Source organism: Gossypium hirsutum, chromosome A08, assembly GCF_007990345.1.
Source record: "Gossypium hirsutum isolate 1008001.06 chromosome A08, Gossypium_hirsutum_v2.1, whole genome shotgun sequence".
NCBI classification, from domain to species: Eukaryota; Viridiplantae; Streptophyta; class Magnoliopsida; order Malvales; family Malvaceae; genus Gossypium; species Gossypium hirsutum.
In genome coordinates this window covers 64,945,841-64,962,273 of record NC_053431.1, presented here as the reverse complement: position 1 = coordinate 64,962,273, position 16,433 = coordinate 64,945,841, and the positions used below count along the sequence as shown (strand labels likewise).

General features: G+C 35.2%; 1 non-coding gene across 1 annotated transcript; it reads left to right on the top strand.

The window, feature by feature from the left end:
* The first annotated feature begins 751 nt into the window (after positions 1-751).
* On the top strand, positions 752-858 carry LOC121205776 (small nucleolar RNA R71). Its single transcript, XR_005900851.1, has one exon. It is a non-coding gene; the product is annotated as a small nucleolar RNA R71 (small nucleolar RNA).
* The last annotated feature ends 15,575 nt before the right edge of the window (positions 859-16,433 follow it).

The following is a 16,433-nucleotide window of genomic DNA, read 5'->3' as shown; positions in this document are numbered from 1 at the left end:
ATCTTGAATGGCAATTGCATTGAGTTGCTCCCTTGGGTTAGATTCAGTGTTGCTTGGCAGGCTACCTTGTGGTCATTCAGAAATCAACTTGGCGAGCTGTCCAATTTGAGTTTTGAACCCCTGGATTGATGCTTGTTGATTTTTTAGTGCCGTCTCAGTATTCTGAAAATGAGTTTCTAACACCGAGATGAATTTGGTTAGCATCTCCTCAAGGTTCAGCTTTTTCTCCTACTGGTACGGTGGTTGCTGAGAGCCTGGAGTAGGTGGTGGTCTCTGATTTCCTTGGCCTCCCCATGAAAAATTTGGGTGGTTCCTCCAACCTGCATTGTAAGTATTGCTATAAGGATTGTTTTGAGATCGAGGATTGTTACCCATGTAATTTAACTGCTCGTTCTCCATGTTGTGGCCATAAGGTGGGTATTCTGAACTGCTTGATCCACCTCCACTTGCTTCGCACTGGATTACTGGGTGAACCTGTGAAGAACTAAGAAAACCGTCAATTTTCTTATTCAAGAGTTCTACCTGATTAGAGAGCATGGTGACCGAATCGACATTATAAACACCGGCTGTTTTCGTTGGCTTTTTCCTCATGACTTGCCATTGATAGTTATTCAGTGACATCTCCTCTATAAATTCATAGGCATCTTCAGGTGTCTTATAATTGATGGTTCCACCAGCAGCTGCGTCAACCATCTGTTGAGTCGAAGGGTTCAGGCAATTGTGAAACGTTTGGACCTATAGCCAGAGTGGTAACCTATGGTGAGGGCATCTTCGTAAAAGGTCCTTGTATCTCTCCCATGCATCGTAGAGTGTTTCTGAATCCATCTGCACAAAAGAAGAGATATCATTACGTAATTTAGCCGTTTTAGCCGGCGAAAAATATTTTAATAAAAACTTTTCGGTCATTTGTTCCCAAGTAGTGATTGACCCCCGTGGTAACGAATTCAATCACTGTTTAGCTTTGTTTCTCAATGAAAAAGGGAATAACCGAAGGTGAATGGCGTTATCAGAAATGCCATTAATTTTAAATGTATCACAGTTCCAAAAAGTTTGCCAAGTGAGCATTGGGATCTTCGTCCTGCAAACCATCAAACTGAACAAATTGCTGTATCATTTGAATTGTGTTAGGTTTCAGTTCAAAAGTATTTGCAGCTACAGCAGGTCTAACTATGCTCATTTCAATTACTGTTAAAGAAGGTTTAGCATAATCATACATAGTGTGCGGAGCAGGATTCTGATTAATAGCAATCGCAGGAGGTATCGTCCTCTTGATTTTCTTGGTTTTTAGCCATCTCCTCGGTTGTGGTTGAAGTATCGTCCTCTTGCTCTTCTGTGTATCATAAGCTTCGCCTTATTTCTCTTGGATTTCTGTGAACTATGCGATTGAGCTCACTATCAAACAATAATGGTCCTGGCGGGTTTCTTCAGGTCATAAACTAGAAAAACCTGTCAGAAGGAAATAAATGAAAAATTAGAAAAGAAAATAAAAATTTAAATTGCAATAATAGTAAAATGGCTAAAGTAATAAAAATCGAGTGTTCCTAATATCCTAGTTCCTCGGCAACGGCGCCAAAAGCTTGATACGTGATATTTGTGACAGGTTTTAAAGATTTATGAAAGAATCGTTCTTGAGACTAACTTCTTATCACGATTAAGGCAAGTGTACCTATTGAACAGTAGTATAGTTCAGCAAGACCGGATTGTCGAACCCAAAGGAACTACGAGTACTAGTATTTACTTCCTTTTTATTATCTAGCCTAAAAATTAAGAGGTTTGGTTATCTAAACTAATTACTAACTAAGAATGCACAGAAAGAAAATTTGGGAAAATACTTTTGGGAAAATTCGATTGATTAAGACAATACCTAAGGAAAAATCCACCTAGACTTCACTTGTTATTTGACTCTGAATCAGACGATTTATTCATTTGACTTGATCCGTAGAAATCCTTAAGTTATATTATTATCTCTCTCGAGACTAATAACATCTAACCCAAGGTTAAATATTTGAAATCTTTTTCTAGTTAAAACCCTAGAATTGCATTAACTCGATCTATGGATCCCCTTATTAGGTTTCACCCTAATCCGGCAAAATCTTATCACCCTATCTCTAGGCGTGCAATCAACTCTGCTTAATTATGACAAATTTACTCTTAGATAGGGTCTATTCATCCTCTAAATAAGAGCTTAACTTGAATTAATATCCTGAAATATCAAAACAAGAATTAAGATCACATAATTAAGAACAAGTCAAATATTGATCATACGATTCAGATAATAATAACAAGATCCGTCTTAGGTTTCATTCCCCTTAGGTATTTAGGGGGTTTAGTTCATACTTATGAAAGAAAACATCTCAAAAGCATATAGATAACAAAACATAAGAAAACCTAAAACTCCTGAAGGAACTTGAAGGGAGATGTTCAGTCTTGATGATGAATCCGGTTCCTGATATGGATCAATTGGCTTTCCTTGAGTAATTCCTTGCTTCCTACTCTGCGTCCCTCTTCTAAGTTCCTCATTAGGTGTTTAAATAGTTTTTTTGGTGCCTAAGAGCCCTAAAACTTGGCCTTTTCCGAATAGGACTATACTTGGGCTCGACAGGGACATGCCCGTGTGACACGCCCTTGTGTGATTGCTCCAGCCCGTGGTCAAGGCTACTGAATAGGCACGGGCGTGTAGTTTACCCGTGTAAGTCATGCTTCAATCCTGCCAAATGGACAAAGCCGCGTGAGGAAGTCCAGGCCGTGTTGATTTCCCACGTAGGTCCATTTTCTCCATTTTCGGCCCGTTTCTCGCTCTTTTTACTCTCCTATGCTCTCCTAAGTATAAAAAATGAAATTAAAGGATTAGGAGCATCGAATTCACCAAATCTAAGGTGAAACCTTTCATAAATGGGCTAAGCATGGGATAAAAATATGTATAAATTACAGTTTATCACTACCCATACGGTCGTGTGACCCTGTTTCGTGAAAATTTTCCTAAGTTTTCCCAATGTTTTCTAAAGTTCTCGGATTAGTCCTAAACTACTTTCGATGTATGTTTTGGGCCTATGAGGCCCATATAAAGGACAATTTGTATATGTATGAATGAATTTGGTTGAAATGAAATTTTATGGCCCGATTTTGTATGTTTGCCTGCGTTAAGTCGGTCATGCCTCGTATACTGTCCTAGCATCGGACATGGTAAGGGATGTTACAAGTTCATTTCATGATGGCACAAGTATGTACATAAAGCTTATGTTTATTAAATTCATGAAATGATGAATCTGAGGTAAGTTGTGATGGAATGATTTATGATTATGATGTTAAGGTAAATTACATCATTTTTCAAATTTGAAATATTTTTCTTTTACTCTGAAACCATGACTTCAATTTCCAAACACAACTCATCATTGGCATCTTATAACTTATCCAATGAATAGAAAATTGAACTAGACGAGTTAGAAGTTACCTTAGATTCATCAATGGCCATAAGACAAAGGTTGGTTACTTCTTGATCTTCTTTATCGGAGGAATCCTCATCACTCCAAGTAGCCACATTGGCCTTAAGCTTTTATTTCCTTGATCCCTTCTTATTCCATCGATGAAAATAAACTTGATGTGTCCTAGTTTGTTACACTCATAACAAATAATGAAATCTTTCTCCTTGGTAGATTCAAGCTTCAATCTGTTATTCTTTTGAAATCTTTTTTCCTTTATTGGGCTTCATGAACCTCTTGAATCTCCTAGCAAACATGGCTATCTCTTTGTCTCCATCCACCTATTCACTTGATTCACTACCTTCATTTGTGGTGGATTTAAGAGTAACACCAACCTTTTTCTTCTCAACTTTTTTCTTACTCAATCCCTTCATTGAGTCTCATCTCATGTGTAAGCAAAAAATCGATGAGCTCATCTAAAGTTAATGTTTCCTTCTTTGCCTCTTTAATTGAAGTCACTTTGGCTTCCCAAGATTTAGGTAATTTTCGAAGCATCTTCCTTACCACGTCTTCATTTGGATAAATCTTGTCATAAGACTTTAAACCATTGATGATGATAGTGAAACGATTGGAAAATGTCTTGATATCATCTTTTGGCTTCATCTTCAAATTTTCACAATTGAGAGTGAGAATTTCGATTTTATATTTCTTCACTTGACTTGTTCCTTCATGAATGACCTCTAACTTATCCCAAATTTCCTTGGCGTTTGAGCATGATGACACTCTACTTTACTCGTTCAAACCAAGTGCACAAAATAAAGTGTGCATTGCCTTGACATTAAGTTGAACGCTTCTCATATCTTCATTGTTCCATTCCTTCTTACTCTTTGGAACTAAAGGCTCTCCTTCTTGCTTAAGTGGTATAGAGAGACCATCAATGATGGTGTCCCATACGACAAAGGTCATTTGCTTGGATGAACATCATCCTTATCTTCCAATAGGAATAGTTAGCACAATTAAACTAAAGAGGCTTGGAGATAAATTGGGATTCTTCAAGAAAAACTGATCTGGAAGTAGACATTATTATTTGAATTGAGTTGATGATTATTGAGCTTCCTCAAGGATCTCCTCTTTCATAGTTAAACCGTCTAAAAAAGAATAGCTTTGATACCAATTATTAACTCGATAAAACAATAGAAAATTGCACAGAGGGTAGGGAATTGACCTTTTAAAATTTTGGTGGAAGCAAAGAAAATAAATGGAGACAATGAACACAACAATGTATAGTGGTTTGGTCCCAATTGCCTACTCCACTACCTTAGCTTTCCACAACTAAGGATTTTTCTAAATTCACTAATTTGACAACCTTTGAGGACAATGTTTAACCTTACAAACTCCCTTAAGGTTTCTACCCAAACCTTAAGACACAAACCCTCTCAAAGAAATACAAATAAGCAAACAAAGAAATAATGCTTACAAGATCAAAGTGTTTACCAATTAAGCACAATTGCAAAGAAGAACACTTAAGCTGATAGAATAACAATAAAACGCACAAGTGTATGTAAGAAAAATATAGAAAAATTTAAGACAAAGGTTGTTTGATTGATCTTTAACTTTGATTTTCTTTCTTGTTGTTATAGGACCTTTGGAAGTTGGTATTTATACCCTCTAATTGATTTCCAACCGTTGTGGTTGTTATGGAATTAAATAAAACCGCTGGGGATGAAAATATTAGTTCATTTAATTCACCTGCAAAAAGTATCGGTAATATTAGTATTTAATGCCTTGATTCAATGATTGTTAAACCGATAAAATCGATACCAGGATAAAATTATCAATACCAAATAAAATATATCAATACCAGATCGATGGTTAATGAATACCTCAAAAAGCCAGAATGTTGATTTCGTATCGATACTAAAAATGTATGAATTAAAGTATACCAAAATCGATATCATTTAAAATTTATCAATACCAAGCAAAATGGTATTGATACCGTATCGATATTTGGTTACTCATTTGCAAGTTAGTAGCCTATTTTGGTATCAATTTTAGAAATTTATCGATACCTGACAAAAAGTATCGATACTGAATCGATACTTTTTGGCCTGGAGCATTTTTAACTTGTTTGAAAATGTCAAACATTTGAAGTATTGTTTTTAATTAACTTGGCCTTGAAAATTTTTCTAATTATATATTTAAAATTTTTGTCTTTTAAATATGATTTGAAGTACAATTTTTATCAAGTGTTGTTTAAAGTGATTTTTATTCAAAGCATAGTATTTGTTATATCAAAATGACTTTGTCAAATAAAGGTCGGATCAACAAACTCAGCTCCCAATTGTGAACTCATGAGAAAATCATAGATAAATAAGATTCAACTATCAAGAGTAATGAACCAAACCATGGAGAGTCCATGAACAACTACAACACAACTTTTTGTAACATTTAAACGTTTTTACAAAATAATAAATAGTCAAACTTTTTAAAGAAAAAGAAAAAGAAAAAGAAACATGTTGGTAACATTTACTCACTAAACATCGTTATGGAGGCAATGAGGAAATAAATCCCGAAGATGCGTCTCATGTCGTTGTTCCATGCCTTCAATCCTAGAAGTCAAGCCATCTAATTTTTCTAAAATTGTCCCTTATCGTTGTTCCATGAATTTCAACCTGATTCGCAACCCATCTATAATTTTTCTAAAATCGACTTTTACGCACCTTGAGTACTAAAGGATTCACAAAAAGATTGCATCTGAACTAGATTCTCGGGTTCTTCTACTTCCATTTGTGGTTCCCCTCCTTTATCTACCGTCGTTACTTTCTTTACCCAATTAAATTCAGTAGTTTCCTCGTAACCCATTTGATGTAGTGAGCATCTCTCAATTTCCATCCTTCGAACAAGAGAAACAGTCGAATCACTTGATGTATTTATACCAAAACTGGTAAGAAGTTTACTCATAACCATAACAAATACACAGCTGCACTCATGCTTATCCTCAAATATAAAGTTACTCAAGTTTGGTTTTCGCTTATCTTTTATCTTGGAAATCCATCAATAATCTTATTTTCTTCTAGTAGAATATCTTATTCCAAAAGGTTTTATATTGTGTGTAATGATTAGATGTGGTAACCGGTCATGAATAGTCAAAAGAGCGGTAGAGGAAGGGGTTTGCATTAAGGTTTCATCGGCAAAAATTCCCGAGCAAGACCAAGGGTATTTGAGCTGAGTATTGATTTCTCCTTCCTTAACTACCCCTAAGGCATTGGCTAGAAAATTGTCTGGTTACCAAAATTTCTTTACCCGTCACATAAGTCTTAAATCTACCAACATAAAACTCATTACCATGGCTATTCAATTCAACACAAGAGGCATTACTATAAAATGCTTTAAGTTCTCATGAACGATACTCAATCTCAAAAATTCCATCCACCCAAATTCCACAAATATTGAGATATATGGAAAATTAATACATTGCAAGCAGTCAAAGTCAATTACCTTACCCTTCCAGCCCTGACTTCTTGGTGACAGAACTTTTGGTAGTAACGTTCTTCATCTTCCGGAGTTCGAAACACAAACTAAAATTTTACATTGGAGTCCTAGTATTCTGTACAGGAGCTGATGGTGGAGGCTTTTTCCGTGTACAAGGGGTGGCAGCATGTTTTCTTTTACATGCCATTGATGAACTCTGCACATGCTATAGAGAAAAAATTAATTATGATTCAGCTTAACACCTGAGGCCATTCATTCATGAACTCTTTTGTCTCTCAGCTGAAAGGTCAAACCTTATTACAAATGATAAAGAAAAAGGCAACATCATAGAGGCAAGAACAGTCTGAAAATTTAAACTAAGGAACACCATGGACCAACTCTTCTCTCTTACAGGAACATGCAAATCTCACCTTCATTAACTTAATGCTTATTAGTTAAACAAGACCACCTTTTTATTTTACCAAAAAACATGCCCAACATGCTACTTTCATATTAGCTGACCAAGGTCATTCATGTCATTAAACACGTCAAAATCCTCACGGAACCAAAAATAGAGCATAGCCGAGTTCCATACTTCACTGCCATCTCACATTTTTCTCTGCTATGTGTGTGTTTTAAAATTATTGTTTTTCCAATTCTCCAAAATTTTTCATTGATGAAAACTGAAGTAAATAGAACTGTTATTTATTAAGGAGATCAATTGCACTGTAGGCTACGTTGCTTTAAATTTTCATTTGCCTTGGAAGTATTTTTGCTGGAAACCAGTATCTAATGCTTATTTTGACATGAGCATGGGGTTCATATGTTAAAAAAAGAACATTTTGGTGATTTTTCCAGGCTACTACCTGCTTTCTCATCTAAATATTAAATGAAATCTTTCTTAACTTTGAAACTTCAAAACTGATAAGTAAAAGGAGATTAAATGTAGGATAAGAGGTTAAAAAAAAATAAGGACAGAGAAACTTGAAACTTGGGTGGTTTGCCACGAATCTTCCTACAACCTCAAGAACCCACATTAGGACAAGATTTGAACAGTGGTTTGAGATAAAAATTAGTTGGAAACGTTGAGCAAGTAAATCAAGACAAAAGATAACATAACAAGAAGGTAATCTCATTATCTCTTAACTTTCTTTACTTTCAATTTCAACATTGGACACCAAATATTAAAAAACATATATCTAATCCACTTAAGATTCACATAAAAGAATACATAATAAGACTAAAAAAAAGAACAATGGAACTTTTGAAAGCAATTGGAAATGGGTTATCAACACTAGCCTGGAATAAGAAAAGAGAAAACCAATTGTAGATTCAATTCCTCAAAATTTTACTTTGATTGATGCTTGAGATATAGATTCTTCTTCTTCTTTTTTCTGGTTGGAAACGCAAGAGCAGGAGAATAAGAATGAAAAAAAAAAAAAACACCAAATAGATGAACCCGTTAGGGTATGCTTATTTTGTGATTTTTTTAAAAAAATTAAATTACTTAATTGTGATAATACATGAGTCCATTAAATTTAAAATTTTTAATTAAATTAAAATTTACAATGTTGCAATATAAATGTTAATAATGTGCTTAATAAAATGTCACTTACTTTTCTTAAATTAGGGGTTAGGGTAAACATATATATTTAATTAGTAGGGAATTCTATAAACTTACCACTTAGTATTTGTTTCTCTCTTCGTCATTCTATAAGTAAATTTTAATAGATATTTATTTTCAATATATCAATTACACATTAACAGTGTATGACTGACACTATTTCAAAGGTATTTATTTATATTTATGTTAGCTTATAATATTTTAATTACTTCATTGTTTTAGATTACATTTTAATTCTCAATTCATTACAGATGGTTTTGAACAAGCAATGGATGAGTTTGAATGACAGAATCAGTGTTGTTTATGTACATGGAGTTGGTGCCTTCTAGAATTCGAATTTGATCATGTAAATGCCCGTCACAATATTACATGCCCTTATGTTTATAGTTAAAAGTGAAAATTGAATTAACCGACCGAATAGATATACTTCGATTGATCAGTTGGTGGTCGAATTTAATTCAGTCGGAGATTTGTTAATAATTTTTTAAAATTTTGATTATCTATTAATTCAATTCGAAATTGGGTAATTAATCGAAATAAATAATATATATTATATATAATATATTTTTTATATTAGCAACGTATTTTTTAAACTATTATTTTTATATTAATCGAAATAAATAATATATTGTATATAATATATATTTTTTACCTATTACAAAAATGAGTATTAGCAATATATTTTTTATATGTTTTATACTTATTTTAACCAAAAGACAAAAACATACAAATTTCGGTTAATTCAATTAACCGACAGAATTAACCGAAATATTTTGGTTCAGCTAATGTATTTGAAAAAAAATTTTGGTTTAGTAACGGTTAAATATTTTTACATTTTAGGTAATTCGATTCAGGTAATAACTGAACCGACCGTTTGTACACCTCCACCTACAATAGTTGTAAGAATGTGATTTTCATAATACAAATATTTCAAGAATAGAATTCTAAGTAATTACACATTCTAGTGTCACGGGTTGCAGTTCAAAGCCTGTGACCATCGCACAAAATACATCTCATGGAGGTCTATCGGTTAAATGGGGATAATTTGATCCACGAGAACTGGTTCGGTTCAAAGAACTGAAGTAGAAGTCTGTCTATTTGAAGCCCAAGTGGTTTAATGAAGCAAATATGGGAAATTAGGCTACCTTGGTAAATATAGAAACTAATCTTAGAAGATTGAAGAGAATTATATCTGATTAGATTTGAGTTTATTTGATTATATAAATCTTGTAAATCCCTTAATTGTAGTGATATGCTTCACCTTGTTCGTTGATGTAATTTGATCTATACCATCGGTTTTGGAGGAGCTCAACTATAAATAGAGAGTCTCCCCTTTAGTTGTAAATCATCCATTGTACCCATTGTTTTGTATTCTTTAAGAGTGGATGCAATTGAGAGCATTTACTCAAACATCTCTCGTGCATTGTTTTCTATGACTATTCTGTTCTTTTAAGCATTCTTTTGGCTTTGTGTTGCTACCACTATATAAATTGTGGTTCCTTGGAGGAATTCCACGAGAATCCTCCCTTTGTGGGAGGTAGGCTGACTTAGGCATGATTGAAATGATAGAATCGCCTAAGGCCGCATGAATTACGAGACTAAAGTTCTAGCGCCATGACATTGGCACTTACATGGAGAAACAGAAGAAAATAATGATGAAGATCCTACTAATGATATAAGACATGATCATATAATTATAATGTTACGTGATGGATGTGGTTTGATGGATATGGATCTAGATTTTAGTGACACATTTGTATTGGAGACTGTTATAATTATATATTCCGCGACCTAGTTCATGACTCGCCAGATGGAGTCTGCCATCTTCATGTTCACCGGATGGAGCCCACCATCTTCATGCTCGCTAGATGGAGCTCCCCAGCTTCGCATTCGCCTCGCAACATAACTTTTCATCTCTCGTGTCCACTAGATGTCCACAGTCCGCTATGCCATTGTCTGTATAAACGTACACCTCACGGGATACATGTCAGGTGTAACACCCCAAACCCAGCCCAGACGTTATGGCCTAGTCTGGTGTGTCACCTTGAAGTGTTTTTCGAAAACCATATTTTCATTGAAAACCCTTCTTGATGTTTAGAAACTTTTACCGTTTAAACTTGTATAAAACCTTAGCCTTACTTTTTTTTTATCAAAACGTGATTCATTGTAATAATCAAAACATTGTTAACAACCTTGTAAAATCTTATGGGAAACTTTGAAAACTTGTAAACCTTTGTAGTGGCAGAAACATGTTATTTTAAAAACAGCTAGGTATCAAAAAATCAAACCTTCTTTGTTATGGCTGAAAGTGAATGGATACTACGCACCAGGTAGGATTCAAGAAAAGAGGAGGTGAGTCGATTAGACTGCTTAAGTACCAAGCTCTTCCATGATCCAATCCTAGACATGCACACATCCATTACCACACTTTAAGCTTACTACTTGTCCACGAACAACAAATTAAGTTTAAGTCTATTTAAAATATTTATTTCCTTTGAAAACATTTACGTTGCGGAAGCTTTGCTCGGTTATCGTGATATTTTGAAAATAAGTAACTTTTATAAAACGCGCCCTAGAGCTAACCAATTTTAAGGAATCAATTTAAGTGATGTGAATCTCAAGTTGAAAACGATTTAAGTAATTTAAAAACCCAAAATAAAAATAATAGAGCGGCCTTATTACAACTTTAACCAAAATAGAAATAATAAAAAATAAATGCGAAATTTAAAAGGAAGCTAATTGAAACTTATTTGAAAACCAGAAATTTAATCTTCGTGGCCACTTTGAATCCCGCCTAGCTCCAAGTCCACCAACTAGGGCTCACCTGCATGGATGGAAGAGAAAGGGGGTGAGTTTGGAAAACTCAGTGTGTATGGAAAACCCATCCAAAGCCCAAGTCAGCTCAAGCCCATTGGGCCTAAGCCCTATTCAGATAGCAGCGGGTACTGGGCGAAGCCCTTTTTAGAATACAGTAAACTGGGCCTTAGCCCCTTTTCAGTTAACAGTATGGCCCGTAGGCCCATTCCAGAACAGAACAGACATATTCGTGTATGCAAGCCCAACCCAGCCTATCACCAACCGCTACACTCCACCCGTACCAGCCCTACACTCTATGTGGGGAATGGCTCAACCCACCCAGCCCTACACTCCATAGTTGCAGCACTGCTGCTCAGATGTCAGTAAGTTGAGGCAAAGCCTCCAGTACGTGGACAAGCCACTTTCAGTACTTCCTCCATGAATAACCCAGTCCCATGCATAAGATAATAATAACATGGCATGCAGTAAATAGTAATAGTCAAACATGCATTCGGTCAACCTTAACCCTAGGGGTACATCAGTAATTTTGCTCTTAGGAGTAAATCTGTAAATTTCCACCTATAAAGGTATTTCAGTAATTTTATCAGTTTTAAGGGTTTTCACGAATGTTACTGTCCTTATTAGCCCATTTGTCATCGCAATAATTTATTTGTCTCAATTTCACAATTTTAGCCATTGGGCCCTAAAACCCCTAATGCGCCCTACAGTGTCTACTAGCAATTTAAGCCCATTTAATTCAAGTTTTATGACCAGTTTACCGGTTTAAGCAGTTTCGATTCCATAGTCTAACAGAACATACTTATTGCCTATTTTTTTATTATTATACCTGTATGGGCCCGTAAGCCCATTGGGCCCAGTTTTAGCCTATTGAGGCCCAATTACCGAAGTGCACGAAATTTCACACACGACTAACTTACCACTTTTCAATTTCAGATCTAGTGATTTCTAAACGTCTTGTGAGCACTCGCACACTCACAAGCCTACGGAATGCTGGAATTTCGACATTTCGGCTTTTGCCGAATTGAACTATGAGAGGGTGTTCGATACACACCTGTTTTGCGACAACTGCTATTGAGATCCCTTACGATGTCCAACAATTGATTACCACAATTCTTAGATTGCAAACCACAACAACCAGTCCCAATATTCAGCAACCCGTATTCGAACCATGCTCCTAAAGCCTTTAGAATCTTACCTTTTTGCTGAAAACCGATGATTAGATCTAAGTCTAGTTGTTCCAAAGATCCAAGCCTTCGATCAAACCTCTAGAAGACACTAGTCACCAAAAGAAATCGTCGGTTAAAGTCTCTTAAAGCCCTATGCCCAAATCGACAACCTCTCTAGATTTTAGGGACTTCAGCTTTTCTAAATTGTAAAATAAGACTAGATCTGAGGTGATGAGAACTTACCACTTATTCCTCTTTGATTTCTATGCAGATCTGATACAGATCTGTCCTTTAAACGATAGTAGAACTCGAATCCAGGAGATTTGAAGTTTCGGGTATGAGTCCCTAAATCTGTGGTATTTCGGCTTTTTAAATGATGAAGAAGATGACAATTTGAGGCTATAACTTTGAAGTAATGTTGCCGACAGATACTAAGGGTTTAGAGAAGATGAAAGTTGATCAAAAGGAACAAAAATAACTGAAGGATTTTGGCTTGGAGAAATCGGCACAAGAAGTGAGTTTTCGGGATTTTGGCTTTTATTGCAATCGGCTATGGAGGTTTTGTGGAGGATGGGATTGACAAAGGAGGTGAGTAAGGTGATCAGAAGGTTTCGGCTAGAAGAAAAAGAAAAAAGGAAGAAAGAAAATGGAGGAAAAAGAGAGGAAGAAGAAATCAGCACCAAGGAGAAGGAATTTGCGTTTTCGGCTTTTGTGAGAACTCAGAAAGGATGAATGGCAGTGAAAGCTTTCAGGTGGCCAACCCTAGTTCTCCAAGACAGAAAAAAAAAGAACCTAACCCTAATATCAACTAAAACAATCAGCCTAACCTCCCTAAGGCCCTTGCCGAAATTCACTTAAGTGATCACATGCCCGGCGCATGCCTAAAATTAAAAAGTAACCATATGCCTACCTTGCAACTTGAACCCTAGACCTTTAATTCCTTCCCAGACGCCTTTTTTTTAGGAACTTAGTGGCGCCACCTTGCCACTTTACCAAGGCCTTATTTTGTGTCCTATTTTACCAGCTCAACTTTAAAAGTCCATATCACCAGAACCCTCTCTCCCAAAATTAAAATTCAGGAATTGCCTCGAATTAAATTTACTCTTGGGCCTTTTTTTCCCACACCATAAACCCTTTGTAATTTATTTAATTACTAAACTAAACATACGAAATAATAATAATAACATCCAAATTATTCGGGCCATTTTCCACCCGAACCCAGACTCAAGGCCCAATACTTCCAGGCCCAAAAATCGGGGTGTTACATCAGGTTTAAGGGGATAATGTGTCCTCATGCATGGAACCCTGTTATCCCCTAGCATGTCCCATCAGGGAACCATACCTTATAAATATGAAGAAAAACACCATGAGATAGGGGGTGAAAAAGATCTATCAACAATTGGAGCGTTTAGTGTGGACACACTTCTAACCTTCAGATTCAATTAGAAAGTCAGAGATGGATCACCTGAATGAGTGATTCCTGAATCACCTTCCCTCAAACAGAGAGGAAAGATACTGACAACCCCCCTCAAAGGTCAAATCTTTTCGCTGGTTGGTTCACTCACCGGCCAGATAACCTAGGTAATTTCGACCAATGAGGCATCCATCAATTTTTCAATCTTAATTTTTCTTCAAATAAAGGAATTTCTAATCCTTTTGACTAGGAGATGTAACATCAACAGCTTATGAGCTTACAGGAGCAAATACGCACTTTAAAGGAGTAGATGTTACAACAAAATCTCAGATACAGACAACAACTTTTTCATCAAAAGTAGCTTAGAAAGAGCAAGCAGATGATGAGAAAGATGCAGTCGGACCACTTTGACCACAATGACAATATCATGCCTCTGTAGGAGGAAAAGGATATAGAGTAAATACAAGACTGTGGCAGTTGGAGATGGATGCCTTGTGTCAAGACATCTAGGCGCTACGTCCTTACGTTGAGGACATGGATTGGGTCCTTTGTTCTAACAATCCTTTAGCCCTAGAAATTATAGTGGTGAGCTTAGTTTCAGAGTTTAAAGTTCCAAAATAGTTCTTTAAGGGAAGAAGGGACCCGCGGCTACATCTGATACAGTATAACAACTACATGAATGTTCTAGGAGCTTCAGATGCTGCAAAGTATAAAGCTTTCTCCATGAATTTGAAGGGAATTCAAGCAAAATCCTCAACTCTCAATTAAAATAAATTCTTCTCAACTTATAATTCTCATTACTAATGTATCTAAGTAAACCAAAAGTAACCATATATAGAGAGTCTAACTAAAAGTACATCAAAGTATCACACAATCCAGGTTGAGCATTTTAATCATAAAATCATAGGTATCCCCCTTTATCTAAGTAATTACCTTTAATTCCAAATCGACGAGGGTTGACATTCTCACTAAAGATTCACTCAAATCACTCAAAGTGTTTAAGGTTCAAATAATTAAATACTCAATAGTCAAACATGAAAAGTTATTACTATAGGCTTGCAAGAAAATCAAATCTCCGCCACTATAAATGAGATGATACACAAATCAAAAGGTCTTTAAAGGGTTGTAACGGGGCTTGGTTAAAGGTGTGGAAAAAGGTTGAAAAAGAAGGTTAGAATCGAGATCGAATTGATAAATTACTCAACTGGAAAAATAAACTAACACTAAATAATTACATTAATCAAATATATTAAAGATAAACATGAGCTTCTTCTCAGAATATGGAATTAAATACTTAATCTCATACAAAGAAATAATGATAATCAACATATAATAACTTTTTTTAAGAATAAGAACAAGTAACGAGAGAGAATTATAGAACTAAAATGGAAGAAGATAGTTAGGCAATTAACCAAATCAAATCTCGACAAAAAAGAATCAATAAAATAGGAAAAATTCTTAATGAATCAAAAGGGGTTAAGTTGTGGGTTAATATTAAGGGGAAAATCAAGAACAATAGTTAAGGCTCAAAGGGGTTCACCATGGGTCAATTATGTGGGTAGGCTTTTTATGGGGTAAATGGGTTAAAACCTAAGTGCCTTTAGCATTTTAGTATATCAAATCAAAGGTGTGGTCGACATGTATAATCGAGGCAAGTTCTAGAATAGCAAATCAATGTTGACACACTAAAAAAAATCAGTGAGCAAGAAAGATATATGCTCTAAAAGGCTCAAAATCTGACGAAAATTATGGGTATTTAATGTCAATCCTTAAATTCAAAACTTCAAGATAATACCTCAATTTAAGGAAACAACTTAACAATTTTAATTCTCAAAAATCAACATATCATGCTTGATTCTCTAATGCCTTTAAAGTTTAAACAATCAATGCATAATTCTCTATGGCTAAATTCAAAACATATTAATAAAAATCATAAATCAATCAGAATTCACTCTAATAATAATATGAGAAAATTATTTGAGAACAAAATAAAAATTCAGGGATTTTCTATTAAACATATAATAACCTCCCCACACTTAAAGTGTAAATTGTCCTCAATGTACGAAGATAGATAATAACAATATAAGCATAATATCAGAAGAGAGGGAGAGAAGCAAAACTGCTCTGAATTTTTGGATGAAATCCTTGGAATAGTGAAAGCTAGAATTATAGATAAGGCCAATGAAAAGCATGATCCTGAGTTACTAATAAGAAAATAAACACAACTGTGGAAGAGAATTAAGGGAGTAGTCGATAATAACTATAAAGGTAAACATAGTTCAAAATATAAAACATAAGTCTTCAAAAATAAATAAAAGAAAAATAAAATTAATAATAATAATAATAAAATAAATGAAATCAAAGGTCCTCATCATCGGATGCCTCGTGGGTCGATGGTGATAAAGGAGAGATGTGGAGGTGGTGGCAAATCTGTCGAAGAGTGGCATCGATGCTATTGAATCACTCAAAACATTGCTGCTCAAAGCGAGTGAGTCGTTCAGATATATTTTTCAAAGTGGCAG